We start from the raw sequence: 12835 nt of genomic DNA on the forward strand, positions 1-12835 counted from the left end.
TTTTTTTAGAAAATCCTGTACAATCAGGTTGATGTGTGTCAAACACAGGACCCTGAAATATCCACAATTTGGTATGACCTTGACTATATTACTGCTATTGTATGTGGCAACAAATCCAGTACTGAGACCTCCGGGTCAAAGCCATTCAAAGACCTCGCTGTTAACCTCTTCCAAGATGTTTGCAGCTGTATGGGATTTCTCCATGGCAACACCGCTACTGTTGCATGCCGCCCAACACCCTTGAAACTTTCTTCAATGCTGAGCCCTGCAGATTGTTGTTGCCTAACTCACACAAAAGAGACCCAGTGTGCACTGATACACATGTAATCAGTTGCTTGACAACTGATCCACATGTCTGTCAACAGGTAGATAGTATGAACACCACTCTGCTGCACAGATTGGCCAACCATTTGCAGCACATCATGATATAGTGCTGGAACAGCAACTCTGGCAAAATAGGTCTAACTGGGAGCCTTCCATTTCAGCAGGTGGCAACCACAAATTCTAAAAATCCCGCTCCTTCCACAAAAGAAAAAGTGAAGTGGTTCAGTGCTAACATTTTAGCCCAATTCCCATTGTACAAATGTACTGTTGGGTGATTGTGTTCGTATGCTCCCTCCTGCCTAAACATGCTTTTAATATAAGCTTGGATTACTTTTCTTTTGTCGTGCCACGGACATAGGTGACTTCCAGAGAGAACCAGGAGGTGGTAGACTCAACATATGTCTTGGGGGAAACACTGGGCCTCATTTACAAGGAACTGGTGCACAGATGCGCCAGTTTCCTTTAATAGCCCTTTGCCCCCCTAACGACACCATGGTAGCGCTCTATTTATTATATAGCGCACTAAAAATCAATTTTGATGCTAGTTGAGCAGAGCTTGGGGATGCCCATTGAAAAGAGCCTAGCATCAGTTTAACTCTTGCCCTGGGCAAGCATTAAAAAATGGTGCTAAATGGCGCAGTGAAATCTTACAGATTTTTGGGCCTTCCTGGAGGGAAGAACTCCCTTGCATAAATTATACCTGGTGCAGGTATAATGTGGCACAAGGGTTTACAAACTGGCGCAATGGTGACATTGCACCAGTTTGTAAATACACCATGGGGTGGGGGACTGTTTTGCACTGCTGTAGCCTAAAAAAATGACGCTGCAGCAGTGCAATGAGCTTGTAAATGAGCCCCACTGAATGTGGCGGAGGTGTCTGCATCTGAGCCTCGTGGCATTTGGAGGTTGCTGATGCAGGTGTTGCTGGCACACTACAGGGATGCTTTATTTAAAAACCATCATCCTCGTCTTCCTCATGACCACCTTCTTCATCTATCAATGTGCTATCAGCTGCTTCTCCTCTCCCATCACCACCACCAGCTGTCTTTTTAAGGTGTTCCTCCCACCGGATTGTGTGAGGGTTTCTCAGATGGGACGCTTGACCTCCAGTGCCTTAGTGCAAACCTGGTTTACCTCGATGAACACCTGCATGTCAAATGGAGCATATTGCAATCTTATCCTCCTGTTTTTTATCCATAAAAAAAGTCCCAATTTGGGGAAGGATAACTTTTTTAGTGTGCCAGTGTCAGAAGAACTGGTGGTAGGTAGCTATGTTGTTTGCCTGGTGTACTTTGATTGTGCAGTGGTGGAAGCAGGTCTCGACGGGGGTCTTACACATATGGAAGCCAGAAGTAGTGGTTGTGATGGAATCTCATCTCTCTCAGCAGGTTGAATAGGAGGGGTCATCTCAAAGTACTCTCTGCCACCCCCACCTACTGGTAATCACTAGTTTGTTGTCATCACTGTCACTTTTCATAACTCTAAGGCTTTCAGGAACATTCCTTTTCCCTTATCTCTTGGGCAGGTCTCAGGCTCGCCTGGGTCCAATCCATGTCCAGATCATCAGAAGGGGGAATGGAGAAGATGATGGAGTACCCTTTCTTTTTCTTGCTGGAGATTATGAAGCCAGTGATTGAAGACCAAATCTTGCTTAGCAGGAAGCTTAACCTCCGATTCTGCCCCTACTTCAGGAAGAACTGTTGCTGACTGTGGCTCCTGTTGTCCATTTTCCTGTAATGTTTGCGTACTTGTTTGCTACTGAGATAAATCCAGTTCAGATCCACTTCTTGTCACCATGACTGCAGTGGCTGCATCATTGAGAGACATGGCTTTGGGCTTAACCGTAGGTTGGGGTGAAGCTGTAGATGCTGTGGTAGGGAGTGCTGCACTCAGCCTTTTGCTGCCCAGAGGAGAGTATAGAAATTGCACCTCGTTTCCTAAAAAAGCCAGAGGGCTGTATGCCAGTCATGACAATATCCTTCCACTCCTCACTGGTCACTTTCTTGGCAGGGACACCCTTATTAGGTGCAAGCTTCAAATTCTTTCTTAGCTCTTGCAGTTGCCACTTAGCTGCAGAAGCAGAGGAGGACTCAGGTGGTTTATGTCCCTGCCGGCCTTCCGCCTGGCTGTACTATGTGTTATGTTGTCTCTTGAACACCTAAAATCAAACAAACAAGAAAAAAAAACACCAAAGCAAGGCATTTGCAGTGAATCTACAGAGAGTATAATTTAGTGAGGTCATATCACAAATCATAACATAATATTTCAATAACATACAGATTGAAAAGTTTACTTTATGTGCTTCTAAGGCTTATGATTCCTATGGCAGGCATGGTTTGAAGGGGGAAAATTGAATAATCCTAAAAAAAAGTATTGCTAGTGTGCACCTATGGTAGGAGGCAGGCGCAGGTGGAAATGGACTAACCCTAAAAAAAGGTATTGCCTTGTGTGCCTATGGCCTATGGCAGGCGCCGGTTGCAGAGAGAAAATGGAATAATCCTTATAAAAAATATTGCTTGTGTGTGCCTGTGGCAGGTGGCAGGTGGCAGGTGGCAGGTGTAGGGGGAAAATGCAATAATACTTAAGAAAAATATTACTAGTGTATGCCTATGGCTTGTGGCAGGGAGGGGGAAAATGTAATAATCCTTTAAAAAATATTGCTGTGTGCCCCCTTGGCCTTTGGCAGGTGGTGGGTGCAGGGGAAAAATTAAATAATCCTTAAAAAGAGTTTTGCTACTGTGCGCCTTTGACCTATGGCAAGCAGCGGGTGCAGGGGGAAAATGTATTAATCCTTCAAAAACTATTTCTGGTGTGCGCCTATGGCAGGCAGGGAGTGCAAGGGAAAATCATATAATTGAGACAAAATATTGTTAGTGTCTCTTTAAGGACTATGTGAAATTCTATGAGAGGCAAGGAGGTGCAGGGGACAATGGAAAAATGCATATAAAACACACTGTATTACAATAACTGTAAAACACATATAAAACACACTGTACTACAACAATCCTCATGCCTAATAAACTTGCATCAGGAAAAAAGAGAAAATTAACAAAAAACAAAAAGGCAGAGGCCTCTTCTAGCAATGTCGCAAGAAAAATGGCTTTCAAAAGTAGATGAAAAGGAACACAGTGGCTACACAAAAAGGCCACACTGGCACATGGCCACCAATGGCAAAGGCATGGACAACAAAGAAGAACACATGCAGGCCTATGGCAAAAGCAAAGCACATTGACTACAAAATGGCCACTGTCCACATGCTAACCAACGGCAAAGGCATGGACAACAAAGAACACATACAGGTTAATGGCAAAAGCAAAGCACACTGACTACAAAAAGGCCACCGGCCACATGGCCACCAAAGGGCAAAGACATGGACAACATAGAACACGTGCAGGTCTATGGCAAAAAAAAAACACTGACTACACAAAACAAAATGGCCATCCTGCCACATGACATGGAAAAAAACACAAAATGGTGGCCTATTGCAAACACACACACATACATACACTGACTAAAATGGCCACTTGGCTAGCAAAACAAGGAGGCATGGTAAACAGAGAAGAACACACTACCATCAATGCCAAAAACTAAATTTATCTGTCAACTTTAAAAAATCATCAATAAAAAACATCCCAAGGCATCAAAAATTAACCCACTAAAATACTTTAACACTTTTCAGAAAAATCTAAAATACAAAAAACATATTTTGATTTAATCCATGGCTGTCCCTAAATCAATAGATGTCTTAAAAAATACATGTGCAGCACTAATAGTTGTTTAGTATATACCCAATGCCCAATCCCTAGTAATAGCTGGATGGTCATGGCCCTTGGGCAGACTAGGCCCCACAGTAAAATAAGCAACATAATAGTGCAAAATTCCCAAACAACACACAGGGAAATTGAGAAAAAAATTACTTTAAAAGTGTTAAAGCCAGGCCCGAGCCCTCCAAAACCTGTGAAAACATTTTCCCTTAGGTAAATACTAAAAACGTTATTGCAAAATAGGCCCCTTCTGCACCTTTAGGCCTCCCATTATCAAATAAAAAATGGAGAAAAAAACAAATGGCAATAAAATACTTGTGCATGCCCTCCATTACACAACAAACTTATCCAAAAGTTCTTTAACGTACTTGATTCCTCTTCCTCCATCTTTAAGAATTCAATGGCATATGCAGTGGGGATTGCAAACAAAGCAAGTGATCCTTTACCCTCAAAATCCAAATGAAAAGAGACCAAAGGATGGACAAAGCACTGGGAGGAGCCTTCTGGACAGAGGAGGAAGTTGGAGTCTCTGTGGCACTTGCCTTCTGTTGAATAAACAAATTAAAAAACGTATTTCGAGTAAAAAACTACCTGAACTGCCCGTTGGGGTAGAGTAGTTATTCGAAAATCCAATTTCCAGTTGATTGTGGTGCTTCTTGAGCAGCTCTCTGAACACAACTGTTTGCGACCGTGTGCCTTAGGAAATAGTGCCAGAAGCCTTCCTAGCGACTGTAAATTGTGTTAGGGGGACACCAAATCTCCCTTTCCTGCTCGCTTGCTGGAGTCTCACAGTGTTCCTGTTGTCATTGTGTTGCTTGAACAAGAGCAAAATTGTGCCACGCATTAGTTGGTGAGATTTTGTCAGAGTCACCAGATCCTCGGGGTCTGTGCACATTCCCAACATGTCCACCACTGAACAGCTCCAAGACTGATAGATAAGTCACAGAGACTGAGAGAGTTCAAGAGGGGAAGATGGGATTAGGAAGGGAACAGCTGGGAAGGAGACCTGTAGTAAGAAAAAGGTTTGAACACACACTATGAAAATTATATCTCCTGAAATAAATACTAGACTATGATTCTAAGCCTAGTCACTCTGAAAACATGAACAATCTAAGAGTTAAGTTTAAAATGACTACATTTCAAGATGGCCGGATACCTGTAGGGGAATCAAGATGAATTAAATGAAAACTTTCTTATTCAAGTACTTTCCTTTACATGAGAATCTGAAAAAAAAACATTCTGACTAAATTTTAAACCAGTCATATAAATCCTGTTTTGAGAATGTATACTAGGACCACACAATATTGCATCTAGAAACTCTGGCCTTCTGTGTACTCTTAAAATGTTTCAACACAAATTGCGCATATTGCAGATATATATATATATATATATATATATATATATATATATATATATATATATATATATATATAGTAAACACCATAAAAGGATTGTGCACCATGAATAACACAATATGGATTCAGGAAACAAATCACATAACTTGTCAACTCGAATATTACAGAATAAATATCTTAGAATAGTAGCATACAATAAACAACATGAATTAAACTCGAGGAGAGAATCGTGCGTCTTGCCAATTCGAGTGTTACCATGTAAAATACCAAGAAATGGTAGCACGCAATTAATATCAAAGTCAAATCATCATTAATTGAATCGCGCGTCTTGCCGATTCGTAAAACACGATGTAAATGTCAAGGAATAACAGCTCACAATAAATAACAAGATCAAAGTACAATGAAATGAATTGCGCTTCTTTTGCCAATTCTTAAGCCACCATGTAAAATATCAAGAAATGGTAGCGCGCAATGAACAACAAAGTTAAATGCTCATGAAACGAGTTGTGCGTCTTGCCAATTCGTAAAACATCATTTAAATGTCAAGAAATAGTAGCGCACAATGGACAACAATGTTTAAACACCATAAAACGAGTTGCGTGTCTTGCCAATTCTTAAGCCACCATGTAAATGTCAAGAAATGGTAGCGCGCAATGAATAACAAAGTCAAACCTTTATGAAATAAATCGCTCGTGTTGCCTATTTGTAAACTACCATATAAATGTCAAGAAATGGTAGCGCGCAAGTAATCTGTTACTCATTTAAGAATTTAAACCAAGAATATGAAAATTCTAAATAACGGTGTTGGGACAGTCCAACCACCGTCTTACCGCCTGGAACAATGATCACCAATGAAGGATTAGGGCAGAAGACTGGAAGATCCAAATAGGCCGCCGGGACAGGAGCTCAGGAAGAAGCTGCTGCTCTGCACCAGGACCTCTGAATAGTGAGCACTGGGAGTTGGGCTGGCTCTCTTTTATAGAGTCTTGGCCCAGCCCAGAACCACGCCCAGGCATGTTGCAGGGAAAGTCTCTGGAAGGCCCTGGAAAGGGGCCACACCCTAACACACTCTGAAAACCTGCAGCAATACATTGCAAAGGAACAGTATTTGTAAGCATATTAAAAATACGTTTTCAGGATTGAACTCTGCAATGCAAAAGGTTAAACCACAACATATCAGCACAATGCATAAATTACTTTGTTTTGAGAGTGCTGGGTTTTTGCATTTTTGTCGCCAACAGAGCGCGTACTGCTCTGGTGTTGACAGATTTGGTCAGAACTATGTGTTACAAGAGTAACATGGAGTGCCCAAATTCCTTCAGTTCTGCAGCAGAATGACATTTTCCATCCTCCTTTAGAGATTTGTTTAGGGATATAGCACCATTGTTGCCCTTCTAACTGAACTGATTACCAAGAAGCCTCCCAAAAAGGTGATCTGGACAGAGGTGTACCAGAATTCTTTTGATAGCCTGACAAAGGCCATGTCTACAGCACCTGTGCACAAGGCACTAAACTTCAATTCCTAGTACAGGCAGATGGTTCAGAACATAGCACAGGGCTGTCTTGTTACAGCTAAATGATGAGGGCTTGGACCAACCTGTAGCCTTCATCAGCAGGAGGATACTTTGCAGGGAAGAGAGGTGGACTTCAGCTGAGAGGGTATCATTTCAGTGGTCTGGGCTCTGAAGAAATTGAGTCCAGACGTGTTTGGGACTTTTTTCAGGTTGAGATAAACCACAGACCCACTCAGATGGCTGATGCAAATGCAGAGTGAGAATCCAAAAGTGTTGAGGTGTTCCATCTTCCAGTAGGGAATGGGCTTTATGGTGCAACATCTCCCTTGGACTGACCATTCCAATGCTGATGGTCTTTTCAGGTTTTTCTTCCTTGACAATGAGATGTTTCAAATGACCATCCTTTGAGTGGTATTCTCCTAGATTTATACCTTCTTTTGCTGAATTCATTTTAGTTGGCTATAGGACTCTGCTCACCTTACTCATGCTAATCAGTGTTAAAGTGGATGTGCTCTGCCTTTTAACCCTGTTAAAATTGGTATATGCCTAATAGGCACATTTTATGTACTTATTCATCTTTAGTGTATGGTACTACATGTACCCAAGGTCTGTACATTAAATAGTGCAAGAGGGCTGAAGCACTCATTGTGCCACCGACTAAAGCAGCACTATAAAACACATCTCCGGGACCACCCGTACAGCTTGGGTGTGCAGTGTTAAACTGGCATGTCGACCTGGCAAGACAAACCTTTTGACAGGTCTAAATCTTCTCTTGTACTGCCTATAACTCACCTTTAAGGTAATTCCTAAATGCCCATAGTGCAGGGTCCATGGTATTTATAAAGTGGGTCATGTGTGCTTCATATGTTTTAACAATGAACCCCCCAAAGTCGTTTTTCCCTGTGGCAAGGCTGGCTCTCTGGGTTACAATTTAACAATTTAATTTCAGTTTGGGAGCAGCTAGAAAAATGACTCAGGGACTCATTTTAATATTAATTCAGAATTGAACTTGATGGTGAAGTTGGATTTTATATTACTATATTAGAAATTACACTTTTAGAAAGTTGTCATTTTCCTGCCTAAACCAAAAGGCTTTCCTGCCAGTGTCCAACTATCACTTGATCTCTGATGGCCCCTGTGGTGTGATGTGTATTGCTCCCAGGTAGAAGACAAAGGGCCCCTGGAGCAGAGAGGGAACCCTTCCTTGGATAGTATAGCCTAGTGGGCTCTGCCCTGAGTTTCAAAGGATGCCTGCCTTGTCACTGACAGATGAGGCTGACGACTAGAGAAAGAAAAGGGAGGGCCACCACACATTTGCCTCTCTAGTAATGCTGGCATCAAACCCAGTTTGGATAGAGGAACTTACCAAAGCTAGTTTGGGGTGGATAAAGGCTTGCACTCCACCTAGAAGCTGGCATTGGGCATAAAAGTGAACTCCAAATACCTCTCCTCAAAACACTTTTGGTCCTGTGAAGAAAAAAAAAGAGTGTCCTCCCTTATGAAATCTGAAGAAAGACTGGACCTCGTGGCCTTGAATCCAACAAGCCAGAAGTGACTCCAAGGCTCAGTTGGCTGACCTCCTGTTTGAACTACAGGGACCCAGTGCCTCTCTCCATGCAACTGCCGAGCTGACCAGTCCCAACTAGACCTGTCTTAAATCCTGCTGATGACCACCATGGCCTTGGGTGGTGTTAGAGTGTACTCCTTCTGCCTCCAAAGTGCAAGAAGCGGGACACTGAAACATTTTGTCAACTTTCTGCCAGAAGAACTGACAGAGGCCAGGGTCATAGCCAACAAAATCAAATCGCCAGTTGGCCTCAGATTTCTAGTTTGATCTCTAAATGAGATCTGACTTCCAGAAATGTTTCAACTTCTGAATGTAGACATCAATGCCAAACAAAATCTGATCAACGTTGACGCCTTTCCTGGCCAAGTTTTCAGACTTTTCCCACTCACAACTCTCCTGCCTTCTTCAATGACCACACTGATACCTTGCTCTTGAGAAACCTGCAGTGGTTGAGTTCCACGTCAGATGCAGCTTACAGCTTTCCCTGCCGATGACTAATCGATGACCAATTTTCTTCAGAAGGTAAACTTTCCACCAAAATAAATGCAGCCTCTGTGCCTGACTCATACTCCATTGTTGTCTTCTTTGACATGAACTAAGGTACCAATTATGAGGGTCACTGATCAGGAATATAGGGGCTAAGCTTGGTGTGAATCATATTGAGAACCCCATGACCAGTTATAAATCTATGAGCAAGAAGGCTTAGTTTGAACACAGGAGATAGAAATGTCTTGAAGAGGTTTACAGAAGTAAACAAAACAAGTTGGCTGACTTTGTTCTTAATCTACAGTTATGAAAAGATGAAAAGGAATGTTTTATTTTGTGAAGACTATTCTGTGGAGATTGGAAATAAATAAATGAAGAACTGGAACTTTGGACATTCCTAGTTTAAATTATTTTGATGGTGTATCACTACTTTTGTGTTTGATACTCCATTGCAGTCAGCCTTAACTTTTGACTTTGAACCGGTCTACCTTATCCAGATAACCTCATTTGGCATTTTTAATTTTTAATTTAAAAATTAACTTCTGCAGTTCTAGTTAACTGGATTTTTGTAGATTTTATGTAATTTTATTGATTAAAAATTACTCTATTTTTCGAAATTGGCCTGGGATATTTCTTATGTTGTATTTTAAACTTATTTCAGTCTGAGTATTGCATAAATACTTTACACATTGCCTCTAAATTTAGCATCACTGCTTTGTTCCAGGCTGTCAGAGGGTTAAGCACAGGTTTATTTAGTGACTTTGGGGGTTCACCGTTACAAGGATTGTATTTGTTATTAGAGGTAGGTTCTCACCCCCTCAACTAATACTCCAATTTCGTGCACAGGTCCTCCTAAAAATCTGTATTTTCTTTAAGTCTGTTACAGTGCATGTCCTTGTAAATTGAAGACAATAAAAGTATTTGAGAACATTGCATGCTTATGTGTGTAGTTACGGACAGGGAAATGCAAACAGAAAAGAATAAATATTTTCAAATGCCATTTCTTTTTTGGAGGGCTGAAGGATGGTGGTGACCTACCCTTGAAGAAACGTGTTTATGTAATGTGATGCTTCTGCAAATTGCTTTTTACCCCTCTAAAATTTCCTACAGTGCATTACACCAGATAGCTGAAAAATCCAACGTTTGTCTTTCTGTACTTTGCTATTTTCAATTTTTAAATCTAAGAGCCTTGAAACAAGGTTACCCCTGGTTTGGGAACTCTCTCCTTAATGAAGTCTAGCCATTTAAAGCTATATTGTACAATACATGGCTAACTATGTTCAAAGACTGTAGATCCAGTCTTTTGTATCTCACACACATAATTTTCTTATATGCATATAGATAATTTGTTGATGCATTGAAAAATGCTGCCAGGTACTGTTACATGATTTAAAATCTTAGAAAATTGTATTTGTTCCGATTCAGAGTTATTTATAAGATATAGGTAGTATTTAGACAATATACCTGAAAAACTATGAAGCTCTTTTGTCCAATTTTAGAAACTATTTCTTGAGGGGAGAAACGTCACAAATCTACCTGCTTGAAGCTAACTGAATTATACAAAACACCAAACATAAGTAATATGTATAAAATCGGCTTGTAAAACAGAATTTAGTCATGTGTGCAATTGTGATGTATGCTTCCTTGTTTGCGTTCTCATTACTTCATTTCATTACTAATTGAGTGCCGTTCAATTAAGCATCTAGGTACAAGGAACAGAAGTAAAAAACTTAGAAAGGTAGTATACATTTCTGATATATGTTGTCTTGTTTGCATCCATCAATTTTGAAGTAGCAAATGCTAGGATTGAGGCATCTGTTCTGGGTTTGGTCTTGAGGTTTTGACAGTGGAGTATTATATGTCCCTGGTCCTGTTGCAGAGGGCCCCATTCCAGATTAATGCATGGGCGCCCTTGCCTATAGGCAATGCCACATTAAAATCGACAAGAATGTTCTACTCTACAAGTAGAAATGCTATAATAATCCTAAGCATTACAACAATGTAAGGTATGATTTAAAGTATGCAATTACACGTCCAGTCAGAGCACCTGTGGTAGGCATAAAGCATAGTCTAAGTGCTGCCATTTTTCCTCTGGTTGAATCTTCATATTCTAATTTTTCTCCATCACCAACAGGGTCTCCCATGAAGATAGGTCCTTTTCAATTGAAAGGGCCGCAGTTTCCGGAATCATTCCCTGAAGGAGATGGCCTCCTCATTAGTAGCAAAGGTGATCCCTGTCTGTTGTTTGTTCTGGATTTCATTTCAGCCTTCAAGACCATTAGGCCCGACACACATTCCAAAAACTCACATGATGATCTTGAACACAGTGTTCAAGCAGTTCATCTGATATCCATTAAACTGTCTTGATTTTGCCCAGATGAGGATTGCAAGATGGAGTCACTTGTGGAGCTCACAAGGGATCCACATCTTCTCCCTCATCATCTTTAATCTCTTTATGGATCCCCTTGGAATTGTACTCATGCTAATGGTTATCACCAAAGCCTCTGAAGTAGGATGTTATTTCCCTATTCAAGATGAAATCCATATCTGATCCAAGATGACAGCAAAATAGATCAAATCTAATTTATTCTAGCAAAATCCTTGAGAGGAGCATCGTAAAACATCAAGAGTATGCAAGATACTGCTATTTCTGCAAAAACTTGCAATCATGTACTAAACTTATGAAATTAACTGAAACCACAATAGTAAACAATTACAACCATTTTGAGTTCCATATTTTCAAGATGACAGAATTAGACAGAATGTGTCCTATTTAAGTAGCATCATAATGATGTTATATTATTGTCTAGTGTTATGCAAAGTTGTGAAGTCAAAGTCTTGCAATTGAGCCTATTTTTGTAAACTACAAGAGCTACACAACATGTGTACTTTTTATAGTTTAAAAAAATCTTAAGAACTGCATTCTCTGGCAAGGAAAACTGTTTCACCACAGTGAGGTACTCCTCAGGGCAGTGGCACAAATGGAGCCTGTTGGCAGGTACCTAAATCCCCTGCTCTAAACTCTGTATCCTCCCTCAGAACAGTTATTGCTGGCTCGGTACTGCCTCCCACCTACACTGCTAGCAGGCCCACCTAGGTGCATTGTGTTATGCCCTACCTGCATGCTGCAAGCACTTTCCCGCATCTATCCCTCAATTCTACTTTTCCTGGCACCTACCTGTGATCACAATACTGTGCAGCAATTAGACATCTGTGGCCTACTTCTTGTAAGCTGAAATGTTATGATTTTGCATTACCTTGTGGATGTGATAAAAATACGTCAACCCTAGCATTGTCATAATAAATTTATTAACAATGGATGAGGCCATGAATTTTTAATATTCATTATTCTTTCTTTCTACAGCTTACATCCTCAGATTGTTGGCGATATCAGAAAGTCTTATTCTACTAAACACTTTCAGTCATCTATGAAAAGTTGACCTTGACTGACTTCCAATTAATTCCTCTCCTTTCTTTCTTCATCAATGAATGGACTTTCTTGTTCCTACTGGAAACTTCTCTTAGGTTGGACAGACTCACGTTTTACAAATGGCTGCTCAGTGGTGGTGGTGCTGCTGCTGGTGCTGCTTCTGGTGGGGGGAGGCTCCTGCCCATCCCCTGCAATCTCGGACGGCTACACAACCATGGTTGGTGGTGGGGGCTCGGTCACAGTTCCTGCTCCTTGCTCCTCCTGCCTGCTGGTGCAGGCTCTTAGCTCTTCCTGCCAGCTGGGGCAGTCTCCTTTACCTTCTTAGCAGCTTCTGGGGCAGGCTCCTTTACCTTCTTAGCAGTTGCTGGTGCAGGCTCCTTGCTCTTTCTGGCAGC

The sequence above is a fragment of the Pleurodeles waltl genome, chromosome 3_1 (genome assembly GCF_031143425.1).
Source record: "Pleurodeles waltl isolate 20211129_DDA chromosome 3_1, aPleWal1.hap1.20221129, whole genome shotgun sequence".
NCBI lineage: Eukaryota > Metazoa > Chordata > Amphibia > Caudata > Salamandridae > Pleurodeles > Pleurodeles waltl.